Source organism: Ictidomys tridecemlineatus, chromosome 7 (genome assembly GCF_052094955.1).
Source record: "Ictidomys tridecemlineatus isolate mIctTri1 chromosome 7, mIctTri1.hap1, whole genome shotgun sequence".
In the NCBI taxonomy this organism is placed as follows: domain Eukaryota; kingdom Metazoa; phylum Chordata; class Mammalia; order Rodentia; family Sciuridae; genus Ictidomys; species Ictidomys tridecemlineatus.
In genome coordinates this window covers 115,114,241-115,129,080 of record NC_135483.1, presented here as the reverse complement: position 1 = coordinate 115,129,080, position 14,840 = coordinate 115,114,241, and the positions used below count along the sequence as shown (strand labels likewise).

Below are 14,840 nucleotides of genomic sequence, written 5' to 3'. Positions count from 1 at the left end.
TTGTTGGGCCTGAACAATGTTTTAGAATGTTTTGAATCAATTTCCAATTGAAGAAGGAGGGCTGTTGCTTAAAAGAAAGAAAGCAAGAAAGGAAAAAGGTGTCTACGTTTCTTCTCTTAAAAAATCATTAGATGTAGCACACCAGTTCAGAAGCGCCTGGTAACAGTTAGAGGTAGGCCGCATTTCTGTCCTTTAGACCAGGTTTTCTCTGGTCCCTAGGTCCTCTCTTGCCCATTTCTCTTGCATAGATGTCCTGACTAGTATGGAGGCATTAGTGACAGTGATCTCTGACCTAAGTAGCATATAGGAGCATTGCTTCTCTGAATTGTGTGTTGAGTGGGATTTCTGTTGTTATTATGTCAATACAGTTTTCAATATTTAGCTCTTCTTAAATACAGGATGATGAGATTGCAAATGAAGAGCAGAACCAAGAGACTGTTTGTACCACTGCTTTAGAAAGAGGTTTATTGATAGACTGTTTAATTTATTCTACCATTCAATTCTTCCATTTTCTCAATAGAATCTCAGCTACAAAGAGCAGGATACTATACTGTGATCTTTGCTATTATTAAGCAATTTCTCCTTTCTCCCATTTCTCTGCTCTAGCCTACTTTGATGTTCCTATTATATTTTGGAAGATATCGATATCCTGACTCACATTGTTTTCTCTTCTCTATTTGAGCCATGTGTCCCTTCTGTGAATTCCTTAAAGTCAGACACTATATTTGTCAGTGTTGTTGTCCATATTGTACCTTAAACATTATAGATCCTTGTTGTCTGTCAGAAACTCCCCCAGTATCACGAGCATTTCAAACTAAAGTTTCCCAAAATGATGGAATGATGAGGATCCCTGTCAATCCCAGTGCCATTGGATTCCATATTTTATCTCTACTTGTCCACACCTAGAGCAACCAGATGGACCTGGGCTATAGCCCATCAGGGTCAGGGGAACCAGAATAATCACAACATCGCACCTTCCCCATCCATGCCCCATCTGGCCATGCTGGCTAGTGGTATCTCACACTGATTCAACCACTATCAAGATGGTTTCCCAGCCTGATCCAACCAACTATTTGCTAATCCATCTTCCAAAGCCAGACTACTTACCTAGAGCCTGCTGCCAAGTAGCCATAGGACCCAGGGCTCTCCAAAGTCAGCACCAGCTACCACCCCAGCATTTTGTCAGGACTTGTACTTTCTACTTCCATACCTCACTCTCATTATTTAGATGACCTTATATAATTGCTTTCAGACTAAGTACACCCAGGGAAAAATAAGATAAAGACTTCTTAACATGGCCAACAATCTAGATACTAAATCTTTCAGTTCTCTCTATTATTTTTCTTTCTCAGACACGTTTTGTTAGTTTCCCAGCACAAGTGCCTCATGAACCATCTGCATTACCATCTTACTACCTAGAGAAAAATTAGATTTAGAATAAAAATGGGTGAAGAGAATTCTACCCTTCTCTCTTGCCTTTCATCTTAGATTTCCTTTGTTTCATTTTAATTTCTGGTCCTGAAGTTGTGGCTGCCTGTCACTTTTGGAATTGTTTTGTGTACTGAATATGAATTTTTCAAAATTAAAGGGTATTTTTGGTGAGGGCATATCTTATAACTTCTTGGTATCAAATTTCCATATCAACCAAAAATTGGTAAACAAACTTCTTGAGTTCTTCTTTGCTGTCTCCCACATAGCTATATGGAGGAAAAGAAACTAATAGCAAGAATTTGCTTTCATGAGTTCCATCATCTTATCATAATACTTAGAATTGAGATAAACTAAAATTATACCAATATGATTTTTATATCATAGAAAAGTGGAAAATGGCCACTGTTTGATTCAAAACAACCACATAAAAAAATTACTGCCACTGCTGTTATCACCACTATATTTGGTCTTTCAAAAGCAATTATTGTATACCACACAATAGGAAAAGTTTTTTACATACATTATTTTCATTGATTCCTTCTGAGGAAACTCCCCATTTTATAGGTGAGGAAACTCAGGTTGAAAGATTAAGTGAACTGCCCAAAATAATTTATGTATCTAGCAACTGGTAGAGTTGAGGGTTTAACTTTGTTTTTTTTTCTGATTTTCTAGTGTTTACACTTCAAATAGATATCCCCATACAATTCAATTTCTTCATGTTTCATTGCTTTCTCCTATGTTCAATTTGATCTATGCAAGCTATGTACATCTATGTAAAGATCACACTGAACCCCATTAATGTGTATAATTAATACATGTTAATACTTTTTTAAAAAAAAAAAGATCCTGCTTTTCTCACTGACTTGAGTGAATGATCAAGTTAAAAGATACATGCAATATCATTTACAAAGCTCTGAACTCACTCTACATAGATGATAGGCATTCTTACTTTATTAAGTAACTTGAACCCAACTTTATTAAGTAACTATCACTCTGAAGACATAAAATACATTTGCAATAGGCAAGATAAAGGAGAAAGAAATAGTAGTATGAAAGCAATTGAGACTTTTGCTACAGTCTAGACAAGGCTTGATAGATGTTATGAATAAATGAAAATAGAAAAGAGTGGGTGTTACTAACACATGGCAATTGACTGAATGTAATAATAAGTGAAATGGAGACATCCGTGGCAATTTCAACACAAATTGTGTAGATGATTTCAGGAATACAAGTATATCAACCTTAGAAAGATGAGGAAGATCCTTAGAAGGACACTTAACAGGCTTAAAAGAATTCCATGGGGGAAGTTATGGCTTAACTTGGGACAAATTCAAATTAACTTCAGATGAGACACCATGAATGAGATACCAAGTGATAATTCTAAACAAGGAACAATCTTGGGAAAGAGGTCAAAGCCAAAGATGGAAATTTAAGGATGATATTTGAGGGACTCCATTTAAATCATGAGAATAAATAAAAATATCAAAATGTCTTGGAAAAAGGTATGTCATGTGAGTTACATATGTAATTAAAAATTTTCCATTAGCTACATTGTGTGAGCAAAGTGAGCTATGTGAAATTAACTTTAAAACATATTTTATTTGGCCCAATATGTCAAAATTCAACAATTTTAGCATATAATTAATGCAAAACTATTAATGTGATATTTTACATTCTCTTCAATTGTATTAAGACTTTGAAATCTGCTATCGATTTTATGCTCAATTCAGACTAACCATACTTTGAGTGTTCAATAATTGTTGGTGGCTAATTGCTGCCATAGGGGACAGTGTGGGTTTAAGAAGAATTTAAGGGTTAAGAAAAGACACAGGAAACAAAAGAGATAGAAAAAGAAATAGAAATTGGTATCTGCAATATGACAGAAACTAAGACAAAAAATGTTTCTTCCTCACAGGTTTTAAACACCTCTACATAAGGCAATATATGTAGAGAACAAGCAACAAGTTTTCCACAGATGGCATTGTTTTAGACACTGAACAAAGCAGGATTCTTTTAGAGTCTTGCAAACTCTAGGGCCTCATGAATGAAACTCAACACTGCCTAACTGCTGACATTTAATACCCTTAGAAAATGTAGCATAATATAATGAAACTAGTATGGATTTTGCACTCCCCAGATCTGTCTACAAATCCTGATCCAGCCTACCAAATGGCTCTCTGTAAGTTTCGGAACTTAATCTGTTAACCTTTGCTTCCTTATCTTGAAAATGGGAATACTAACCCCTTTTTATAATTTTGGTGGATAACAAATGTTATTAGGTGTGCAAAATACCTTACCCATTATGTACATTGAAAAATATAGCCACAATAATAATCATGAACAATCCCACTCTAATATTTGTATTGCTGAATGTATCATGCTACTGTAAGTACCCGAGAATATGGCAAAATTGTTTATTTCTGCTAGCACCACAACACTTTCCACAGTGTTGGAGACATGACTGGGGTAAATAATACCCATTTTCCCTTGCAACATTCTAGTTCTTTTAGGAGGGCTCTCAAAATAAAAATAAGCAGAATTAATCAAAGGCTCAGATTACTTGATTCTCCCAGTGCATCTAGCAGAAACATGAATCTGGGTTTCACTGCTCAGTTTCTAGTCCCTAAAAATACAATAGGAGATTAACTAAAGCAGAAAGATAAAAGAACAGAAACAGAAGTTTCCCTTGACTCAGCACTCAATTTCCTGAGCATGTTACCTGTCACAGTTCTTTCAAAAAGAACTTTTTTCCTCTAAGCTTGGAAATAAATCAGTAGAGACTAGACAAAATGTTCTCTAAGTTTTTAGGAAATGAATCTAAATAAACACAAAATTATTGAATTTAATACCACCAACGTAGTAAAATAGCTTAAACTCTAAAGGCTTAGAGATGGTTCATGTTTTCCATCAGTTTGTGGCAATATGTTTTCAAGTGTGGTTTGTGTTTTATGATTTTCAGAAAGTGTCATAGTATATAATGGGCACTATTCAACCTTTCACCATTGTTACTTAAAACACAGTGTGTGTGTGTTTGTGTGTATAGGATATAATGTCAATTGTTAGAAATGTATTTGTAGCTTTTCTTCTCCTAAATTGTTCTATATTGTAGACCCAGGGAAATCAACACACTTCCAGAAAGCCTTCCCTGCTTCTACAATCCATAGTAACTTTTATAGCATTTATTCTTTCACTAAATATTTATTACTGTTCATTATTTTGCCTACTGCTGTTCTAGATTCTAAGAAATTGGTAGTTAAAAAAAAGTAGACAAGGTCAATACTCTCATGGACCACATATTCTAAGGTGAAAATAGCTACTGAACAATCTGATAAATAAATAATATTCAAAATGGTATGAAGGAAAACAAAAGCAAAATGATGAGATACAAAGGGCCTTGCAAATCAAAACAGGGGATTGGATTTAATTTGAATTATAAGGAAAAAATCATTTGGAAAGCCTTAGGAGAGTTATATGGTCTAAGTCTGAAGAGTTTACTCTGGATAATCCTTAGAGTTGACTACTGTGGAAATGTAGAAGCAGGGAGGAGAGCCCAAAAGAATTCTGCAGTAACAGTAATGGAGGCGATAAAAAAAAAATGATTGAATTCAGGATATTTTGACATTTATTTACCCTTTTCCTATGTCTAATTCATTCCTGTGAAGTATATAGCTGTTAACTAAAAGCTCAAGATATCCAATCAGCATTTTATGAATATAAAATTTAGGAATGCAACAAAAATGGGTTCATGTAAATAATAGCAACAATTTGAAAGAAAAAGAAATTGTACATAAGATATAATATAAAAGTTTTTGCTATTTTTTCCATAGTTTTGTTAATATTTTCTGGTTTTGAGTCTTATGGTTTTCTTTCCCTCAAATTATACTTAATAATAAATTCCAGCACAAAATCACCTTTAGGTCCAAAACATCCTAATCAAAGTCTGTAGAATCTCCCACCACTTCAACCTTTTTGAGTTAACTCAAAATATGTGCAAATCAATATTGTTGCATATATTCCTATGATTTCCCTATTTTGCAACCAGAGAGTGAATTTTTGAGTGCAGTTTTGTCTAAAATTCAATGTCATCAAAATGTCACATATTGTGGGGTATTAATTTCTCAAGTTTTAGGGGAAAGTCATTGTACCAACAAAGAAAATTAAAATAATTTTAAATTCTGAAACAAAAAAGGTACAACTTAGCAAAAACCATTATTGAGAAGATAAGTACACAGAATAATGGAAGCTAATGCTGTATTTTGCTATATATTCTTATTGCTACTAAATTGGGTAGAGATTAGTCCATAGAAAGGGAAGGAAAGAGTAGAATCAAGTATAATTCTTAGGATAGTCCTGAAAGGACTGATGACTAGAGGCAACATGAACTGAAGTAGAGAAAAAAAAAAAAAAGTAAAATATCAGGCTGGGTAGAGGGGCAGGTGGACAGTAATGAACTTATTTTCTCTTAAATACACTTATTTTGACTTCTCGTAGACATTCAAGTAGAGATGATGATCAAGCAGTTGTATGTACAGTTTTAGAGCTGAGAAAGTGTAGAGCTTGAGATTTAATTAGTTTATAGATAGTATTTAGTGTGAAACTAAATAAGATCACATAGAAATAAAGTTACAGGAAGAGTTAAGATCATTTCTGCTACCAGTTAAGATCATTTCTGCCTGACAATTGACCTCAGGAAAGTTCAGCATTTAGGGGGCTGGATGAGAGCAAGAGTTAGCAATAGAGACAGAGAAAGATCATCCAGATAGGTTACATTTGTAAACAGCACAGTGGATAATGTGAAGATGTATTAGATTTGGCAAAATGAAGACCTTTGGGATTTTGTGCTATAACATTTCTGTGGAAATTGATTTATAAGCACAGATTCATATTTGAATTATTTTGCTGTGTATTTCTTGGTTACATAAAATTTTTTTCCATTGGCAGAGCTCTTGCCTAGCATACAGAAGGCTCTGGGTTCAATTCCCAGTATCACGAAAACAGAAAAAAAAATTGTTTTTTCCACTGACTGGACAATAATGCCTAATTCTTTGTGTCCCTGATCTTCTGTGAACATAAAGTAATTCTCAACACTATACAGTATACTTTATTGAAGTTCAAAATTATTTATGGAGTTGAATTTAATTGGGCTAATGCCCACTTAAAGAGAAAAACAATCTGTTTTAAAACCCATGATTGTATTGTATGTTATTGACAAGGCCAGTTTCTGGCTTTTAGGAAATACTGTCACCAGATGAACTTTCCAACTATTTCAGTGAAGATAGAAACTATGAAGCATGAATTCCCTCAATTTCCTCTCCAAATTTCATCTTATCTACATCTAATTCATCTATATTCACACTCATTAAAGTGCTCTTCCTTCTGTTTAAGGTTATTTATCTCCTTAGCTAGTGATTACACCCATCTGTCTTAGTCTCCTCTGAGACCTGTTGGGTTTCTGGATTTATTCATTTTATTTGCATTATTTTATTCTCCTCCTTCACTTGCATATTCGTATTGCATTCCTCCTTTTAGATACTGCCTGTTTCAATCTTTAGAAAAGGACTATTTTGCATATGCTATCCCTATTTCCTTACATCCTTTGACATCTCACTCCAAGTCTTAAACTTCATTAATGTTTTGGTCCTCAGTTATGAAGTAAAGACAGAATCCATTGTTATGAGGAAAATAATAACACCTTTAATCTCTTAAAAACAAAACCAACCTCAGGTATAACAGCAGAAATACCAAATATAATTGTATTAAGATACAATTTTCTGCAAATTAATGAAATCTGAAGAATTTGGCAACCCAATCTGTTGAAAAAGCTATTGAGCTTCTACCAGCTTTCTCATCAAGTGCTGGTGGAAGTTCAAAAGGCTAAAACTAAAATGAAAAATAGTCTGACGACAACTATCAAAATAATTCTATCCTGTCTCATGAATAGCATTGCTGGGAATTTATCCCATTCATATGTTTTCATATGTACATAATTATATGAAGATATTCATTATATTAACAAAAAAATCCTGAAAATTCTCATGACTACAACTATACTGATTAAATTAAGTATGATACAGCCACATAACATATTTTGTAGAAGTGTCAAAAGAGCATTAGATAATTTTTTATTTTTGCTATGAGAATATTTTCAAGCTGTATTGCTAAAAGAAGAAAAAATCAAAGTGGAGAAGTGAATGTAGACATGCTACCTTTACTGTATTAAAGGAGGACATACATGTACATATACATAAACATATATAAACACATATATGTGCCCTTTGCATGAAGACAGAGTGGAGGATAAAAAAAGTGAGAAGTTATTGCCTTTTGGATTAATTTGGGAGTGAATACGATAGATAAAAAAGGAAAATATGAGAAAGATTTTCTCTGAAAGTTTTATTTATAAATTTAATTTTCATTTTTAATCATTTCATTATATCACCTATTTTCAAATTAAAAACAAACTAAAGGCATTCCTAAAAAGGAAAACATCATTACAACTACAGTCAGGACAAGCATCTCAGGCTGCAGGCAGGAAAGTCAGGGGCTGTCCTGATAAGAACACCCCCCCTTCATGAAGTACAGCCATTTCTACGGAGCAACAGGAAGAATGTGGAACTTAACAATAGGGTTGGCAGAAGAAGCAAATAAATCCTAGTGCAAGGTAAGCCATTATAATATGAAAGTGTGAACATACAATTATATATACCTTCTGCTTAAAAACACTGTTGCTACTTATAACCTTGAGTCAGAATTGCTTAGCAGGTTGATTCTATCGTGACCTCAAACCATCTAATCTGGCCTTACATCCATTACCATACTTTCCTTTAACTTTTCTTCAAACTTCTCTGACACTCCATGTTTTTTACTCTGACATATTTTCTTCCTCTCATTTGGGATAGATTTTTCTGAAAATTAACCCAAGCTTCCTCCCAAACTGTCCTGAATTACCCAACAGGATATTCTCAAATGATACAATGCCCAAAGAGCTGTCTAGATTATGGGCTGGTAAATAACAGGAATACAAACATGTAACTTTTTGAACCCTAATAGAAGATTATTTGAATCTTTCTATGGTACTTGTTATATTTTACCTTTATTATAATAATTAGTATAATTTTCCTATTTAAGATTATAAACTTTCAGAAGACAAATATTTTAAGAGGTTTTCAATTATGGAGTAGCTATTGAAAAATATTTTTATTTCACTTTAATTGAAACAGTTGTATTTTTCTGACCTACCTTTAAACTAATAATGTATTTTTGTCCCCAGCATTTAAAGAAGTTGGGAGGTAATACTTTTAATTGTGATCATATTTGGGTCTGTAGTACAGTCCTGTGGCTATTGCCCATGAGAATACAGCTTCTGGGAAAGCATTTTGATTTCTGCTTTGTGAGGCCCTCTTTTCAGCTAAGTGTTCCTGAGCAACAGGTGCAGGTGCTGTCAGTACAAGTGACCTAGGCTGGTCACCAGGGGTGTTTGAGTCCAGATCTATTGGTCTGCTCTGGTCATGTGACTCAACTTTATCCAACCAGATCTAAATCTGAGGGTCTGTGGTGATGGGAAAAGGCATTCTTTTGATACATTTTACTGAAAGGATCTGGCATAAACCTAAAATCTTCTTGTTAACTCAGTGGGAGGTTCTGACAAAACAATTCACAGCACAGTGAAAAGCAAAAGAACAACAACAAAAAAACAATTTGAGGCCTAATCCTGATAACCTGTGTGAGTTCCTGGGTGAGCCATTCCTGAGTTTGTCATCCTTGGATTTCTCAAAAATAAGAAACGTTGTTATTATCTAGGCCAGTTTTAATTCATTTTCTATTACCTGAAAATAAAAAGCTTTAGCCAACTGTAAGCTGAAATTTAGAACACTTACAAATGCATTCCCAAGTCTAGTCATATATCACTTATTTTTAAGTTATAGAAATATGCTTCTGGTATCTAAAGAGTTAAATTCAGAGTATTACATGACTTTAAAAATAAAACTATAAAATAATTGATAATGTTAAATATTTTCAAAGTGTAAATATCCAAAAATTATAAAAAATAATATCAAAAATTATTATAAAAATAATATCAAAAATTCAAATATCTAAATTCAAAGTGTAGTGCAATTATTTTTCACCTGCACTATGAAAGTTTATATTTCTTCAGAAATATGTTAGAGAAATGTAAACTCTCTGTTGAGTCCTTCGTGGAGACACTCTCAACTCTCTTTAAATACTACAGGCAGATCCAATGGTGATAAAACACTCTACCAGCTGAGTGAGGTGGTGCACACCAGTAATCCCAGTGGCTTGGGAGCTGAGGTAAAGAATCACGAGTTCAAAGCCAGCCTCAGCAAAAGCGAGGCACTAAGAAACTCAGTGAGACCCTGTCTCTAAATAAAATACTAAATAGGGCTGGGGATGTGGCTCAGTGGTTGAGTACTCCTGAGTTCAATCCCTGGTACACACACACACAAAAAAAAAACAAAAAAAAAAACTCTGTCACAAAATATCTCTCCTCCACTATTTGCCATGGCATCAGAGTCTTCTCTTGAAACTAAAATGCTGGGGGTGGGGTGGGGGTGGGTGCTGGGATTGTGGCTCAGCAGTAGAATGCTTGTCTGGCACGTGCTTCAGCACTACATGTAAATCAATAATATAAAGGTATTGCGTCCAACTACAGCTAAAAAATAAATATTAAAAAAAAAAAGAAACTAAAATGCTGGAGTTTAATCCATAATTTGTGTCCTGTCTGTTAAGAGAAACTGTTGAGATTCTACTGGGAGCATAAGGCAAGGCCTGACAAGGATGCCAAGGCTCTACAGCCTTCTGTGAGAGTGGGTTGTTTGTATCAAATTTCCTAAGTGCTGGAAGATGGGACAAGCACATTTTAGAGGCAATGGGAGTGGAATAGAAGGAGCAAACTGGGTGTACACTTCAAAGTACCAAAGCTATGGCCCTCTAAACCATTGACAGTGCAGGCAGCTCTACACAGAGCACTGAAGACAAGCACAAGCACAAATATCACAGACAGGCTTTCTCCTTTTTGAGTCTTGCTGAATGCTAGCAAAAGCTTGATATTCTTTTAACAAATCAGCTTTAAAATGACTTTCCAATTGAAATTGTTCTCTATTGTTTTATTTCCCCAAAACTTGGTTCCTGTTTACCCATGTAAAAGTATTATGATCTAATAATCTACAGTAACTCATTTATGTTGACAATCTTAACCCATTTTGTCTCATCAGTCCAGATATGAAACACCAATGACTTAAATATAGTACATAATATAAAATATAATTATATAATATAAATTATTATATATACTAAAAAATAATATGTAATATATAATTATAATATATAAATATTATTATATAAAAATATAACTGTATTATAATGTAATATTAATTCATATTAAATTACAGGATATTGATAATCAATATGCTAATATTAATTTTATTGTGTTAATTAATATTAATTTAATAATATACAAGTTCTAGATTATGACTTTTAAACCATTTCAATAAGCCTGTGTCACTGAAATATTAATAGAATTACAAACTTGGGACTTATTGGGTTAAGATTACATCTGAACACTCAGGAGATTATTTACCACTTGCATTTAAAACAATTCAGAAAATATCATAGTTTACCTGTTACCCCAATCATTGCTTTCTCCAATCCATTCCAAGCAATTCAATTTATGCCTAATTTTATGCCCTATTATATATATATATATACATACACACACACATATATATGTGTGTATATATATATTTTTTTAATTTTATAATTTCTTTAGGAAATACTTATTTTTACAAAGAATTTGGTTCTTAAAAGTATTAACAGTTTTAAGAACTTTATGGACTTTTTGTTCATGTCAGATGATTATCAAGATATTCATTCTTATAATGTGTAAGTACCACATGTGTTTATTCATGTGGTGTTCTTTCATAATACAATGAAATAAAGTAATAACATATCAACCAAAATTATCTGAATTATACAGCTTCTATAGATGCAGAGGTTCAGAACCGCAATATTGAAGACAGATTCAAATAGTGCTTTCCATTGTGAGGAAATGCAACAAATTGAAATTCTAATCAGAATATCAAAGCAAATACATATTACCAGGGTCTTCTAATACTCTAGCAATAAAAATCAGTGTTGGACACTATGTCCTAATCTCTATTTTTCCATAAGCATTTGAATAGTCAACAAGTAGCTATCTTCAGTATTGACAATTGAAGAGTTCTTAAAATGGAGTGTGCTAGTATGCCTAATAATTTCCTACTAAATTGACCATGTCAAAAAACATTTATATGTGTCTTTCAATAGAAGACAATAAAAAAAGAAACTGTTGTGACTTATCAATCCTATAGCCATTTTTTAATAATACAAAAATATCAGTGTTGTGGGGCCATCATTTCTTCCATCTAACAGCACAATAAAAATAATATTAGGGAGGAGTGGATTATATCTTGAGCTTTTATTAAAATTCTTTTCAAAATCTATATTCAAATTCATTTGAGACATTTTCCTTTTAAATTGGCAGTAGTTAGAGTTTCTGCACATAGAGCACATAAAATATTTCATAAAAGCAAATACTCAATAAAAATAAAAATTTTTGCTATTTTATGATTAACAAATCCTCTAAATTTCTAAGGTTCATTATTTTTTAGTATCTCAAATAAGGGAAATTATATAATTACTTTTAAAAACAAAAGTACATCTCTAATTTGCCTCTCTTCCCAAAAGTAAGCTCTTCAGTGAGATTGGTTGTGACGTCTCTTTCAAACACAAAGTTTTGTTTATGAATTAGAAAATTGCCCTGCATTTACCATAGGTCATAAATAAAATTTAGGGAAAAAATCAATCATCATGAGATAGAATATTTTTTGTATTCTAAAACTTGCTTTTCAATGGTGATTTAATATGGTCCATATTTAAGAACCTTTTTAAAAGGGCTTTTAGTGCTGCCTTTAATACAATGTTTTAAGGCTGGTAACTTTCACACTGAAATTTAAGATGTTGTTTATTGTTGTTATGAAATACCTTTTTCTCTCTCATATGTGGATCTTAAATAATACAAACTTTTATAAAACAGTCAAAAGATACATAATCCCACGGTTTTTTTCTAGTAATTATTTATAAAAGCACCTTCCAACTATACTGTACTATGTATTTAATATTTTAGTCTAAAGTCTCAGTGAATGATCATAGTATAATATTTTTGGTAAAGGACTTTAGAATTTGATAGTTACAAATATGAAAAGAACATGCTTTTCTACACCAAAGGAAACAGGCGAATGTTTTAATAACAGGTAAAAGCATAACATTTTGTAAAACTGTTTATATGTTCACACCAAGATACAGGAGACTCTGCCACACATTTTTCAAGCTTAAATTCCATGAATAATATAAATTTAAAACTTACTTACCTTTTTTCAGTGATGACTTGTTATTGAAACTGCCATCAACTCCTAACAGTTAATGACTGAACAAAAACGGAAAACAGTAAAGTCACATGTCTTAAGAGTAGGCCTATGTTAGCTGCTGCTTAATTTCAGTACTGCAAAAAAAAAAAAAAAAAAAAGGGCGGGGGTTACGGGTGAGCACAAAACTTAAATAAAACCACTTCCTGGGTTGATCCGGTTAACCACACACATCACATCATTACTTGATTTGAAGAAATTGCCTTGTATAGTCAACAATATCATTATTTTTCAATGCAATTGTTGACTTCAAGACATTCCACATTTATATATGTTTCATCAAGTTTCAGTTAATGGGGCAAATGTGTGATTAAAAGGTTAACAGTGGGGAGAAACAGGTTGCTAAAGGCTGAGGAAACTTCCCCTTTCTCTGCCTTCTAGCAAGGGCTTTAAAAGGGTGTCTCTGCTGTGCTTGGTGAGCTTAGCCTGTTCCAATGCTATCCAGAGGTGTTGCATATGGACTTGGGAAACCAAGAAGTCACTTCTGATTCACCCAGCTGGTGCTTTTGTCTCACTCATGGATGAACCCACAAAGAGCCCTTCCAGTCACCAAGTTCATGGGGCTGTGGGCAGGTTGCATTAGAACTTCTGAGAAAGGGCCCAGAGCCATGAACCACTCTGAGCATCTCTAAAGGGAAGAAAGGTGCTCAAGAGGCACATGCTGTGGCATATGCTGACTGTGGTTCTCACACTGCTGTGCTCTCCCTGGCAGTTTCCTAAGCAGTTCTGAAAAGTGTGAAGATTTTTTGATCTAGATGAATAATTCTTTGTGTGGTTTGACTTAAAAAGAAAAATAAAACAAAGGTTCTAAAGGCTATCATTTTGGTAAACTGCTATGTGCCCTCCTATGTCAAACTTCAACCGATCCAAGACATGAGAAATAGCAATAGGACATGCATCTTTACTGAGCCATGGAGTTCAAGAAATAAGCTCCTGGATTTCCAAGCTTGGTTGGTTTTGTGAGATTTGCAGGATATTCACAAAAAGAAATTTTTCTTCCAAATAGACAAAAAAAGATATATTCCATTCTCTTGTTATACAAATGAATTAAGACTAAAAAGTGATATAATAGAACACAGTGGTATGGAATGTTTGGCACATAAAAAGATAAGCTTTGAAAATATAGTTGACATATATAACCCAAGTTAAGGATGACATTCCCTGATAGTTTATCTAAATTTCTCTAGGGATTTTTTTTTTTTTTTTGTACTAGAGATTGAATCCAGGGATGCTTAATCACTGAGCTACATCCCCAGGCCTTTTAATTTTTTTTAAATTTTTTTTTGAGACAGAGTCTTGCTGTTGCTGAGGGCTTCATTAAATTGCTGAGGCTGGCTTCAAACTTGCTACCCTCCTGCTTTAGCCTCCTGAGTCAATGGGATTAGAGGCATGGGCCTCCACACTCAGCTAGGACTCATTTTTTTTAAAACTATTAATTGCTATTTGTCTTCTCACATTTAGGACTATTCTTTTTAAAATCATTCAGATTGATTATTAAATTTACAATCAATAATTATTTACAGGATATTTACAGTCCAAAAACTTTTTACTGAATGTTCCTTAACACTGAGAAAATGGAAAGACCTTGATAGTAAAAGTGAGATCTGAATTCAAGACTCAATTCTGACTCTGTTGAAACTTGGTCAGGTCACTTAAGTTTTCCAAAATTCAGTTTGTTTATCCATATAACGGCACATAGAGATGGAAGAAAAAGGCCTTCCATTCCAGGGCCTATAATAAATAGATTTAAACATTTTGTACATCACTAATAATTATAGACAGTTGCATTAGCATGAGCTGGAAAGTGCAGATGCCGTCTAAAGAACATCAGAAAAATTTAGTATGTCCCAATGGATTTAAATCTTTGTAAATTACAGTCAGACTCACAAGGGATATAAATTAGGCCTTTTTCCTAAACAGGTGCCAATA

The 14,840-nt window shown here is 33.4% G+C and overlaps 1 protein-coding gene across 1 annotated transcript in view; it reads right to left on the bottom strand.

Annotated features, from left to right (window-relative positions):
* Positions 1–12,950, bottom strand: part of Arhgap15 (Rho GTPase activating protein 15) — a 591,785-nt gene extending 578,835 nt beyond the window's left edge. Inside the window, exon 1 of the mRNA XM_021723074.3 lies at positions 12,858–12,950. The gene's annotated coding sequence lies outside the window, so the exon portion shown is untranslated. The remainder of the gene's footprint in view (positions 1–12,857) is intronic.
* Positions 12,951–14,840: the final 1,890 nt, after the last annotated feature.